The sequence below is a fragment of the Meriones unguiculatus genome, chromosome 7 (assembly GCF_030254825.1).
Source record: "Meriones unguiculatus strain TT.TT164.6M chromosome 7, Bangor_MerUng_6.1, whole genome shotgun sequence".
Lineage (NCBI taxonomy): Eukaryota > Metazoa > Chordata > Mammalia > Rodentia > Muridae > Meriones > Meriones unguiculatus.
Window position 1 is genome coordinate 62502225 of NC_083355.1, and position 13907 is coordinate 62516131.

General features: G+C 40.4%; 2 protein-coding genes across 9 annotated transcripts in view; one reads left to right on the forward strand and one right to left on the reverse strand.

The window, feature by feature from the left end:
• Positions 1-13907, forward strand: part of Mipol1 (mirror-image polydactyly 1) — a 303874-nt gene that overhangs the window by 285013 nt on the left and 4954 nt on the right. The gene's annotated exons all lie outside the window — the stretch shown is intronic.
• Positions 1-13907, reverse strand: part of Foxa1 (forkhead box A1) — an 85356-nt gene that overhangs the window by 20075 nt on the left and 51374 nt on the right. The window lies entirely within an intron of this gene.

A 13907-nucleotide genomic window follows, 5' to 3' on the forward strand; every position in this document is an offset into this window, starting at 1 on the left:
ATACTAGCTCCCCTTCTGCCAAAGATTTGGTTATGAGTCTTAGTATCTGTTTTGAAACACTGTTTGGTAGGGTCTTTCAGATGCCTTCTGCGGACGATTGCTGTCATACGTGCAATGCACATCCCATTTGTCTTTCTAAGTGAAGATTGATCATCTTACCCCATGTCTGCTTTCTTGTTTATCTTCTTTAGGTGTATAGATTTCATTATGTTTATCATTTCTTGTAGGTCTACATAAGCGAATATATACTGTGTTTGTCTTTCTCCTTCTGGGATACTTCACTCAGAATGATCTTTTCTAGATCCCACCATTTGCCTGCAAATTTCATGATTTCCTCCTTTTTGATTGCTGAGTAGTATTCCATTGTGTAAAAATACCACACTTTCTGTATCAATTCCTCCATTGATGGACATAGAACTCTTATTACAAGTTTTTCAGTAATTTATATTTCAGTTACACAATGGGACATTGCTGTGTTAATAACACAATAAGGCAATTTCCTTGATGGGGAACCTTCAACAACACCAAAAAAAAGCCAGGAATGTCTGTGCATGCCTGTAATCTCAGTGTTGGGTTGGGAAGTAAAGGTTGGATCCTGGGAGCTTGCTGGCCAGCCAGCCTAGCTGATATGGTGATTCCAGCTTCAGTGAGAGACCCTAACTTAAACAATAATGTGGAGAAGCGATTGAGGAACACATCCTGACAGCAACCCCTACACTACACAGGCTCTTATATCTGGGTGCACACAGGCATATATCACACCATAAAGAGTAAAGAAGGAAAGAGGAATAGAGGGAGAGAAGGGAGAGTGTGTTCTATCCATAAGCCGACCAACTATCAAGCAAGATCACCTAGCTGCAGACTAATTTTAGGCAACACTCATAGGCAAACTACCTCCTTACTCATCCCAAATTGGCATAACTAAATAAAGTAGCTTTAGTTTCAAGACAGGAACTTTTGGGTTAGTATAATCTGCAGAAAATAACTGACACAAAAGGACTCATTGTAGGTGGACTATCACCATGTATGTGCCTAAAATCAAAGCAGCTAGCAAAATTTGGGAGTTTGTGGCCTCATCATGAATTCAAGTCAAACTTGGGCAAATTAAGAAACACCCAAATCCAGAAATTGCATAGATAGGTAGTTGGATGGATACATAGACAGACAGACACAAAAAATGTCCATGTCCAGAATGGAAGCTTGGCTTTGCTCATGAAGTAGGCTGGGATGTTGGGTGAAGGATTTTCCTCTAAGCTTTACTTAAGCCAATAGTGCACATGACTGCATTAAATGTGCAACTCTAGGAAAACAGTTGAGTTCCCTTTTGTAGTGCTCAAACCGTATGATTATATACGGCTAGGTATTTTTAAAACATGAGGCACGATAATGAACATGCAGAAAAGAGTCAATAATATGAACCGTGAATTAACTTTAGTCTATTTGAAGACAACTTGTAGACTGGAAAAAATGAAATATGGTGAAGACTTGAGAATTCGCCAATATTTTAACAGTACTTTAAATGGGAAATCAGTAGGGTGACTTACTGCAATAAGGGAAGTTCTAAGATGGCAACTTTTCTCTCAGGATGAAGAATATATTCATGACCAAGCAATTAGTACTCAGTTCCATAAATTTTACTATGTTTTTCTTCTTCTTTCTTCTTCATTCACTTTTTGTTTTTCAACCCACTTTTGCATCTACTTCCACTTTTGTCTTTTCACTTCAAAATTGTCTCTGGTTTCTCAAATGTGAGTAATATAAACTTCTTTTCTTCTTTGATATCTACCAATATGTGTCCTTTTGTGGACATATGTATATGTGTTCTTTCCGTGACCGTGTGTGTGTGTGTGTGTGTGTGTGTGTGTGTGTGTGTATACATACTTACACTTTATATGAGTCTGTTACCTGCAGTCATATGTTTCACTTAGACTCAAGCTGAGCAAGAATTCCTTTATTTCATGTGTTATAGCTTCTGCATGAGGGGACTTATCAGTTCTTCTTCTTTCATTTAGTTCTTTACTCTGTATTTCTCAATCCTTCTGGTCTCTCCCTGATCATGGCTCTTCGCTGTCTACTGCTGGAATCAGTTTCTTATTGTTGCTCCTTTGTGTCAGTCAACAAAGTCTGTACTCAATGCATTGGACTCACACCTAACAATTGAGCTCATCATGAATATCTCTTTTTGCATATTTCTGCGTCACATCTGGAGACAAAGTTTTGCTCTGTAGTGCCACTGAAGTTGAGTTTATAGCAGTCCTCTTGCCTCAGGATCCTGAATGTTGGTGTTACAGGCAAAACACCTAAACTATCTCGTTACTAGATATTTTTGTGACAATAATCTTTCTCCATGTCCCATATAAGTATAGTTGCTGGAAAGATAGTTCAGTCCATAAAGTACTTCCTGTGCATGCATGGGAACCTGAGTTTGACCCCCTAAATCCATATAAATAGTTAAACCTTGTGGTGCATGTGTTTAGTCCTAGTGCTAATCAGACTGAGAAAGGAGGGCCACCGTAGCTCAAAGGCCAGCAAACCTAGACTAATTGCCAAGCCCCAGATCCTAATGACAGATACTGTCTTTTAAAAAGAAGGATAGCTCCTAAGAAACAACAGCTGAGATTGACTGTGCCTCCTCGTGCATGCACAAACACACACACAATCCTACCCACTTGCCACATACTCCTGAGCGAATACACACACACACAAACACACACACACGAGGGGGGTCAGGAAGAGGGAAATAGAATTCTCCTGCTTTCCTCTTACTACTTTTATCTCTTCTGCATCCATAAAAAACAAAAACCCTTCCTTCTTGGGTTGATGCCATCTAACTCTCTTATTAACTAGCGCTCTCTTCCTCAGTCAGTTTGACTGAGCTCCTAATCAATACTGCCCAGTTGGTATAGATTTCAGGTACTTGAATTAACATCTTTCTTTCTACTTCAGCTTCTGTATGTATGCTGAGAATCTTTTGTACATAGATAATATTCCTTATTCTTTTGCCTCTTCTAGATTGTGTCATCACTCAAACTTTTATACATCTCAAAGATCCTGAGAGCAATGTTGCTTTTCAACAGCTATCACAGTCTATTCTAATTCTTCTAGCTTTGTAGCCTCAACACAAATTAAAACACCAGTTATTTTCTTCCTCCATGTTTCCCTAAACTGACAAGACATTATAAACTTGCTTTCTTTAGACAATATAGATTCTAGGTTGAGTCACTTTCTTCCCAAGACACCTCAGTCTCTTCTACTCATGTCTTCCTAAGCCTATTTTATAAGTCATAATCTGAGTTACTCCCATAATTTCTCCTTCCCACTTCCATTCCCAATATGCAGAGCTGATAGGGAAATAAAAGTTATACTACTTTGATGGCAAATGTCTTTTACAAAACTGTAGTCTCCAGCCACATAGAGATGGGTCATCAGCCCCACCTAATGATCCTGTTACATAGCCGTGATCAATCTCCCCCACTTATTCTATTAAACTCTCGTTGCTCTTTTCCAGACTTTTTCCTCTGTACTTTCATCAGAAATCTGTGTCTCCTGCTCCATGGGGAAAACTGAATAGCTGCCATGATTTCTGACAATTTTCTTCCACACCTACAAAATTGTCCACAGCTGTATCTACCTTAACTGTTTCCTGTTACTCCCCAAGGAAAACTTGTCTAGCCATTTTTTTCCAGAGATTATCCTACAAATCCTGCTATGACACCACCCTCCGAGACCTTACTTCTAAAAGTATTATCCTTCTCCCTTAGAGTTTTTAATCTTTCTGTGGTCTCCTTTTCTATATCCACAGCTACATTCATATATTCCATTTAAAATATTCCCTCAAATTTTCTCGTGTTTACAATCTTATTTACTTGCTAGGTGAACTTTTATTTAACAGCCTATCTTTGCTTGTCAGTTTTTCATATTCTGGTTATGCTTCATCATACTTGGACAACCATTAAAAATATACCAAATGGTTGACATTTTCTCTTTCAACTAAATAGACATATTTCATTTTAACCCTGTCTGTATGTGTCTTTGTGTTGTTGTTTTGTTTTGTTGTTTTGATACAGTGTCTTACTCCATGACCTTGGCTGGCCTGGAACTTGCTATGCAAACCAAGGTAGCCTTGACTTCATAGAGATTCACCTGCCTCTTTCTACCAAGTGCTGATATTAAAGGCATGTGCAACCACGTTGCCCTCTTCAACTTTCTTTAAGTAATCACCTCGCCCTGTTAATCTCTTCTTAAAGCGTTCACACTTCATTCTGTGACAAGTCATGTTTTACCTCTCTGACTTCTTTCAAATTTTTATTTTATATGCTGGCTTCATCTTAGTTTAATACCCTTCCCACCCTGTTCTTCTTTTCTTATTTTTTTCTTCTAATCCAGTGGTTCTCAACCTTCCCAATGCGGTGACCCATTAATATAGTTCCTCATGCTGTGGTGACCCAAACCATGAAATTATTTTATTGCTACATCATAACTGTAATTTTGCCACTGTTAAGAATCATAGAAATCTGATATTTGACCCCAACGAGGTCATGACCCATAGGTTGAGAACCACTGATGTAGACTTTTTAATTCATTGCTGTGGGTTTGGTTGCAAACTGTAATAGAACACACCCATACCCTGCCTGATTAATCTCATGCACTCCTGTCTTCCATCCTTTAGTCCATTATCATTAGAAATCATAGCTCTGGTAGTACTTTCTACACATAATTTTTCCTACCTCTTGGTATATTGTTGATATAAATAATGTATTATTTCCTCCATATATTATTTTTCTCTGCCTGGTATTATATAAACATTATTACAGTTCCTGTAAATGGGAGTTTTTTCTTCCTCTCCCCAAGCTCCGGAATAACAACTAATGAGACTCAAAATATTATTTTACAAATACCTAGGCCATAGAGCTTCACTCTTCTCTGACTAGCTCATAACCTAAAATAATCTGTTTAACTAGCCTACATTTTACCATGTGGCTGGTTACCTGTGCTCAGATGCAGTGTATCTGTCCTCCTCACATCTTGCCAGCTGAATCTCCCACCTGGCTCTAACCCACAATCCTTTCTACTTGCCAGATGTCCCACCTCCTATTTCCTGCCTTAGCTATAGGCCATCAGATTTTTTATTACATCCATACAGTATGCAAGGTAATGTCTCAACAAGTTCCTGACTCCAGCTTCCTGCCCTGTTTGAGTTCCTGTTCTGACTTCCACTGATGATGAACAGTGATGTGGAAGTGTAAGCTAAATAAACCCTTTCCTCCCCAAGTTCCTTTTGGTCATGGTGTTTTGTCACAGTAATAGTGACCCTGAAGAACACACCATCTTTTCCCACTTTTCACTCCCACCTTTTTTTGAGGTGATTATTTTATTTCTTTTTTAAAGACTGCTTGAACTTAATGGCAGGCTCTTTGACTCCCCACCCCCCAAGGGAGGATCGGTCCTGCTAGGCCACAGAGGAGGACTTTGCAGCCAGCCCTGAAGATACCTGATAAAACAGGGCCAGACGAAAAGGGAGGAGGTCCGCCCCAATCCGTGGACTTGGAAAAGGGCAGGGAGAAGCTGAGGGAGCAAGGGTGTGATTGGGAGGGAACAAGGGAGCAGGATACAGCTGGGATACAGAGTTAATAAAATGTAACTAATAATAATAAACAATTAAAAAAAGCATCACACAGTAACTTTTGCACATCTGCCCTCCACTTCCATACAAACAAGATGCTATTTAATGGCTGTGCTTAATCTTTCACTATAACATTGGCCAATGATTTGGGTGATCATACTCATCTTGCTACTAATTGCTCATAAAATATTTGTTGACTAAACAAAAAAATCAGCCATTATCACAAATTCTTGTATCCAACATTTACTTAATATCCTCACATACATGTCTCACCAAACCTTATAAATGTCAAACAAAACTAATCCTCATAGGCAGATTTCCTAGCAGAAATCTGCTACTTTCTTCTCCATTGCCTCAGAATATTATTATTTACCTATTCACCAACGCCAGACCCATGGGAGTTGACCTTCTTGCCTCTCCTACTTTCCTCACTTTTACCCCAAAACGTCACTAAGTACTTTTGAGCCTGTATTCTGCAGTCCTTCCTCTCCTTCCCATCTGCATTGCTTGCTGCAGCTCTAATTTAGGCCTTCAAGTATCCGGTTCTTTAATTTTTTTTCTTTGTGTGTGTGTGTACGTGCCGGCTAGTCTGCCTGTGCACCACGTGCATGCACATTCCCATAGAGGCCAGAAGAGGGCATCAAATCCCCGCAACTGGAGGTGCATCTGCTCCTGAGCCATTGGATGGGAGTGCTGAGAGCTGAACCTGGGTCAACTGCAAGAGCAAATGTCCTAACCGCTGAGACACCTCTCCAGCCATGATTTTCCTTTTTGTAGTGAAATAAAACAAAATTTACAATGTTAGCCATTTTGTTTTAAAGTTTGATGGTATTCAGATTATAGAGCTCACTGCTGTGCGTTAGGATAAGGAGCCATCTCACCTGTAGGCTAAGGTAATCTCTGGCCAGTCTTTATATTGTAGAAGAATTGATGAGCTCCAGGTTCAATGAGGAATCGAGTATCAAAAACAAGGTTAAAACAATGGAAAAGGACACTCAATGTCAGCCCCTAGCCTCCACACATCTAAGCATACATGTGAACACACACACACACATACACACATGTAAAGCAAAAGTAATAAATTAGATCAACATTTAAAGGTCTAATATAAGAAAACTAGTCTCAGCAGTAAAATAACTTTAGTAAGACTGGAGGATTGGAGAGTTGGCTGTGACATTGTGTCTCCTAGGAATGTCAGAAGCTGCATGTGACTCTCTTGTCATAGCCTCATGAGTTGCTGGATTATAGGTGCCACGAGGCACCTCACGTCCCACTTTAGAGCACAATTAACATATTGATTAATAAGACAGAATGATAATTCTTACTGTATCTGGTCTTACGGAATGAGTTTAAGGCTAGCCTGAGCAACTGTCAGACCCTACCTCAGAATAAAAGGTAAAAGATCGGGGGATATATCTCAGTTGCAGAGCACTTGCCTTGCATTCACAAGAGCCTGGACACAATCCCCAGTACTGAGAGGGTAAAGAGTGGCTCCTGCAGACAAGCTGCTTATTTGGATACAAGTCAGTCAGTTTTGGGGAATTTGTTCTGTCATTCTTCTTTGCTCCATTACAATAATCCAGTTAAGAATAATTGTATCCCATAAAAATTCAGACAGAAAGTAGAAGGGTCTTGGTACTTTTTTTCAAGCAATAGAACACGCTGTAAAGATGAGGGACTTTGGGAGTCAAGTCACCATTGTATCTCAGCTCCAACACCCACTAGCTGCAGGGCACTGATCAGTTACCCCCAGCAGCCTTTGTTTCTGTCATCAGATTATAATGTCTTCTCTGTAGAGTTATAGTGAATATGAAATACATGAATAAATAGCTTCTCAAGACTTCTTGGCACATAGACATTAATTTACTATCACATACAGAATATATCACAGGATTCATTCATAGTGAAATATGGGAGCAAAACATACAAAAATTATAAATAAGTTATAGATTATATTTTTATGGAAAAGTTCATTTCATTATAGTGCATATATAGTTAAATAACTGCAAAGAAAATATTAAATTCTTAATTGGAAAAATCGGATTTCTACCAAAATAGTTAATTTAGTTCTCAAGTTATATAGAAATTCCATTAAAACAAAAGTAAACTTTAACCATTTATTATTTTCTAAGTCAGTTACCATAAATTTACTTTTTTGCAAAGCATTCTTGCTAAAACAAGTTAAATATGCCAGCAAATTCTTTTCCAGTTTGACTTAGAATTAGGGGAGGGGTGTAATGACCCTACAAAGACAAATGATCCAGTGATCTGAAATTCATAGGGTTCTGGTAACCCAAACATTATTGGAAACATCTCTAAGCTAAAAACAAGGAGAGAAGGCCTGGATCTGTCACCATTTGCCTCAGAGTCCATATAAGACTTTACTTGTCCACTAATAGGGGAGGTTCTCCTCTCCTTTCTGATCTTAGTCTGTCAGTTCACATCAAAAGTGGCTGTATTGTCCTCTACTGTGGCCTGGTAAGGCTGCTCCCCCCCCCCCCAGAGGGAGGTGATCAAAGAGCAGGCCAATCAGATTATGTCAGAGGCAGTCCCTCTTCACATTACTATGTAACCCAATTGGACTCTGAACTGCCCTGGGCTACATCTGTTCTAGGTTATCTCCATGAATAGTCCTTGGTTGGAGTATGAGTCTCTGGGAAGTTCCCTATGTTCAAATTTTCTTGTTCTTTTGCTCTCCTTGTGGAGACCCTGTCCTCTCCAGCTCTTACTATTTCCCATTTCTTACCTAAAATTCCGTTCACTCTGCCCAAGAGTTGCCCATCAGGCTCAGCATCTGCTTTGATAGTCTGAAGGGCAGAGGCTTTCAGAGGCCCTCTGTGGTAGGTTCCTAGGTTGTTTCCTGTTTTCTTCTTCTTCTGATGTCCATCCTCTTTGCCTTTCTGGATGGGGTTTGGACGTTTTAGTTAGGGTCCTCTCTCTTGCTTAGTTTCTTTAGATGCACAGGTTTTAGTGGGTTTATTAGTGGACTTGGGGAGTGGCATGCAAGCAGAGGGAGGAGGGAGGGTGGGATTGGGATGGGAGGAGGGAGGGGCTTATGGGGGGATGCAGAATGAATAAAGTGTAATTGATGAAAAATTTAAGAAAAAAGGGAAAAAAGTAATTTAAGAACCTTAAATGACTTTCAAAATTGGAGGAAAACATGGAGTTAGTCAATTGGCATGGAGCACGTCTCGCCCCTGGGGGCAATGGTCTCCTGAACCTACTCAGACCTCGGACACCCCCACTGCTAGTTCTAGAACTGACGCAGGATGTTCCAACGAGGGGTTAAGGCTTCTCATAATATTTCCTATAAGCCCACACCTGTTTGTCTATATCCCCCATTTTTATTCATTATTAGCCAGATAGAGCCAAGTAATTGTGGTAATGATACTTGCTTTTTTGCCCAATGCTGGAATGCTAGTAAAGTTAGGTATGCCCTGGTTACTCGCATGCCTCACTGGGTGCCTATGCCCATTGATGCCCCTCACGCTATGACTCTCTTCAGACAGAAAAGGGATCTTGGAACTACAGCCACCATTGTTACTACCATCTCATTGACGGCTGTTGGAGCTACCACCAGGGCATTAGCCATGAGTCATACTGGGCAGACTGCTCAGACCCTGAATAATCATTTAGCCAATGTAGCTCATGCCTTAGTTGTACATAAAGGAATTAATGCTCAACTAAAAGGAAGCTTGATGGTGTTCAATCAGAGGATTGACCTCTTGCAGGAGCAAATTGATACCCTATGGCAAATCGCTCAACCTGGCTGTCAATGAAAGTATGCTGGACTTTGTGTCACTAGCATACAACATGAGAATTTTTCCTGCGCTGCAAATCTGTCTAAACAATTGTCGAGCTATATTTTAGGTAATTGGGACTGGAGAATTCAATACTACGATGGAGCAGCTGAGAGTGGCCATTGTCACAGTAAATTCTACCGGAGTGGACGCAGGACTAGCCACAGGATTATCAACATGGATTGCTGCAGCCATGAATCATCTGAAGGAATGGGCGGGCATGGGAGCGTTAGCAGGCCTTCTGGTGTTGGTCTCCTTGGTTTGCCTGTGGTATATATGCAAGATTAGAGTCTCACAACAGTGTGATGCAGCCATGATCATTCAGGTTTTTACAGCCATTGAAGCAGGACATTCTCCCCAAGCATGGTTGGATACCATAAAAAGCTAAAATGATACGCTCAGGATGCGAGGCTAAGCACTGCACTCAGGGTCAGCCGCTTTGGACCCAGAGAAGAGCATGTCTGATTGCATGCGGGTTGATGCCCCAGGTCCCGCCTCTGAGAAAAAGGTATTGGACGGGTCTGATGCTCTTTGGGTGGACGACACCTAAATGAACATCTGTACAAAGTCCCAATTTATTTCTAATATCAGAGATCAGACCTCTACTCTTGCCTGATGCGTCTAAAACAAAAAGGGGGAACTGTAGAGAGCTGCGGAATGCTATGCCTTAAAGATGGAGCTGGTTTCCGCCTTCCACCTTCCCGATGGTGAGTGCTCTCTGTCACGAACAACTCCACATTTGGCTAAGGCCGAGGATCTGGCTTGCTTCCATGTATGTGGACCTATCTGCATTGCCCCCGTGGCATGCCTGGGTTGGCTACCCAGAGGCTATTTAAGCTGTGGGCTGGCTTTCCCCAGGGTCCGAGGATTGTTCAATGTTCCTGAATAAACTGCATTGAAAAAAATAAAAAAAAAAAAAAAAAAAAAAAGACTTTACTTGTCAGTCCTTCAGTTACTTCATATTCAAATCTGAAAATTCATAGCGCTCACTACAGTCCTTTTCAAGCCCATGGAACTCTTGTGGGCATGTCATTGATTAATACAAAACAGTTGGAGCTTAGTTTAGGGAGCTGTGTGATTTTTTTAATAAGATGGTAAAGACTAGCCTACAGGCAAATCCTGTAAGATGTTCAGCATATACGCCTACCTTCCTGTTGGCACAGCCTCTGATTGGCAGCTGTATTCCAGTCTTTGCAGGAGCAAATAGGTGCTTCATTGTGTTTCAGAAGTCAGTGCGTCCTCACAAAACAAAGTAATTGACATTTTTCTCATTTCTGAGATCAAATTTTCACAAATCAGTCAACCTGGATAAGCTGAGAATGTGGTTGATGCACTAATTGTTGAAATACAGTAGGGACATTGCAAAATGTGATACTCAAGTACTTCCTCCTAACCTCTTACCTTAGCAAGACGTCCTAATTTATAAAGAAGAAAGAAGAGTAAAACAAGTTTGTCTATGAAGGGGAAGCCAAGAAGTACAGCATAGATCTGTGTGAGCAGTTTATACGCATAATGAGTCTGCTGTATAGTAATAGTAAAAATGGTATGTGGTAGAACTTTTATTTTTAAAGGAACTTTTTTATTTTTAAATTTTTAATTTTATTTATTAAAATTTTAATTTTATTTTTAATATAAATTTTATGTATTACAATTTATTCACTTTGTATCCCAGCTATAGCCCCATTCTTGTTCCCTCCCAAACCTGCCCTCCCTGCCTCCCTCTCTCATCTCCATGCCCCTTCCCCAGTCCACTGATAGTGGAGGACCTCCACTTCCATCTGACCCTAGACTATCAAGTCTCATCAAGGACTATCTTTCATAGTCTTCCTCTGTGGCCTGGTCAGGCTGCTCCCCCCTCAGGGGGAGGTGATCAAAGAGCCAGCCACTGAGTTTATGTCAGAGACAGCCCCTGCTCCTCTTATTAGGGAGCCCATTTGGAGATTGAGATACCATGGGCTACCTCTGTGCAGGGAGTCCAGGTTATCTCCATGAATGGTCCTTGGTTGGAGTATCAGTCTCAAAAAAGACCCCTGTGCTCAGATTTTTGGTTCTGTTGTTCTCCTTGTGTTGCTTCTGTCCTCTCCAGGTCTTTCTATCTTCCCCTTCTTTCATAAGATTCCTAGCACTCTGCCCAAAGTTTGGCTATGAGTCTCAGCATCCACTTTAATACCCTGCTGGATAGAGTCTTTCAGAGGCCCTCTCTGGTAGGCTCCTCTCTGTTCTTATTTTCACCTTTTCCCGATGTCTGTCCCATTTGCTTTTCTGAATGAAGATTAAGCATTACCCAGGGTTTCCTTCTTGCTTAGGTTCTTTTTTTTAATTTTTCTTTTTATTAATTACAATTTATTCACTTTATATCCCCCCCTATAGCTCCCTCCCTCCTCTCCTTCCAATCCCACCCTCCTTTTCCCTTCTCCACCCATGTCCCTCGCCAAGCCCACTGATAGGGGAGGTCCTCCTCTCCTTCCTTCTGATCCTAGTCTATCAGGTCTCATCAGGAGTGTCTGCATTGTCTTCCTCTGTGGCCTGGTAAGGCTGCTCCCCCCTCATGGGGAGGTGGCCAAAGAATGGGCCAATCAGTTCATGTCAGAGGCAGTCCCTGTTCCCATTACTATGGAACCCACTTTTACACTGAACTGCTATGCACTACATCTGTGCAGGGGTTCTAGGTTTTCTCCATGAATGGTCCTTGGTTGGAGTATCAGTCTTAGAAAAGACCTCTGTGCCCAGATTTTTTGGTTCTATTGCTCTCCTTATGGGACTCCTGTCCTCTCCAGGTCTTTCTATCTCCCCCTTCTTTCATAAGATTTCCCACACTCTGCCCAAAGTTTGGCTATAAGCCTCAGCATCTGTTCAATACCCTGCAGGGTAGATAGCACCTTTCAGAGGCCCTCTGTAATAGCTCTTGTCCTGTTCCCTGTTTTCTCCCTCTTCTGATGTCCATCCTCTTTGCCTTTCCGAATGAAGATTGAGCAACTTAGCCAGAGTCCTCCTTGATTAGTTTCTTTAGGTGTACAGATTTTAGTATGGTTATCCTATATCATATATCTAATATCCACTTATGAGTGAGTATATATAGCCTGTATGTCTTTCTGCTTCTGGGATACCTCACTTAGGATGATCTTTTCCAATTCCCACCATTTGCCTTCAAACTTCATGATTTGCTTGTTTTTTATTGCTGAGTAATATTCTATTGTGTAGATGTACCACAATTTCTGTATCCATTCCTCAACTGAGGGGCATCTGGATTGTTTCTAGCTTCTGACTATCACAAATAAGGCTGTTACAAACATGGTTGAACAAATGTGCTTGTTATGTACTTGAGCATATTTTGGATATAATATTTTATGTTAATAATGGATTGAAATATAAATGGTTTGGTAAGGTTTCTCCTGGGAATCTTTGTTAAAATTTGGTTCAAGGCCTGGGGCTGTAGTTCAGAGGTATAGCAGGTGCCCAGCATGCATGAGACCCTGGATTTTACCCTAACATGGCCCAAAGAGAAGCTAATATAAGTTATACCTGTATTTTAACAATAAACTTTTAATATTTTTAATTCCTAATAAATTTTGTATAACTCTTTTACAATTCAAGTTAATAAAACTTTCCCTTAAAAGATTTATGTAGTCCCATCGATCATAATCCTGAGAGTTTATCATGTACATCTACTTCACTGCTTAGCAGTGCCCAAGGAATACAGGCTGTGAATGCAATGAGTCTTTCCATGAACTTTTTAATTCAAGTATTTGTACCCCAAGACTGTTTTCAGTGACTCTACATTACCCAAGTATAATTCATACAGCTGAAAAACATATCAATAGACTTGGTAAAGATTTATGCCAGGTGTGGTGCATGCCTTTAATCCCAGCACCTGGGAGACAGAGGCGTCAGATCTCTGAGTTTGAGGTCAGTCTAGTCAGCAAAGCAAGTTCCAGGACAGCCAAGGCTGCACAAAGAAACCCTGTCTCAAAACACACACACACAAATATATATTTCTATATACATATATAGGCATGTATATATGTATATATGTATATGTTTCATATGAGATATTGCTCCATTCTTAAAGCAAGACTCCGAAGGTTCTGAGTGTTTGTTGTATGATCATCACTGATTACAGAATTCTTTCTCTGTGCATTCATCCAATGCAGATGCTGAAGGTGGTTTCCAAAGCTGTATGTAGTTGAATTGTCCATCCCTACTGCACTCTTAAATAGGCTTTAGTGTCTTGCTCTGTGCTTTTTTTATTTGTGGAGGACTGTATAACTGAGGCAAACTAGAGCAGAGAAGGCTCTGCTGTTCACTAGTCTTTGTGGAAGGACCACAGGACCATTGGTTTTATTTATTTAAAAAAAGATATTTCTATATATGACATCAGAACAGAGTTCTTGTTCTTCTGGTAAAAATTTATATATATAAAGAAAGAAAAGAAAAAACTGAACTACTGTTCTGATTCTGTGATCTTCTGTTAAGCAGAGCTAGCT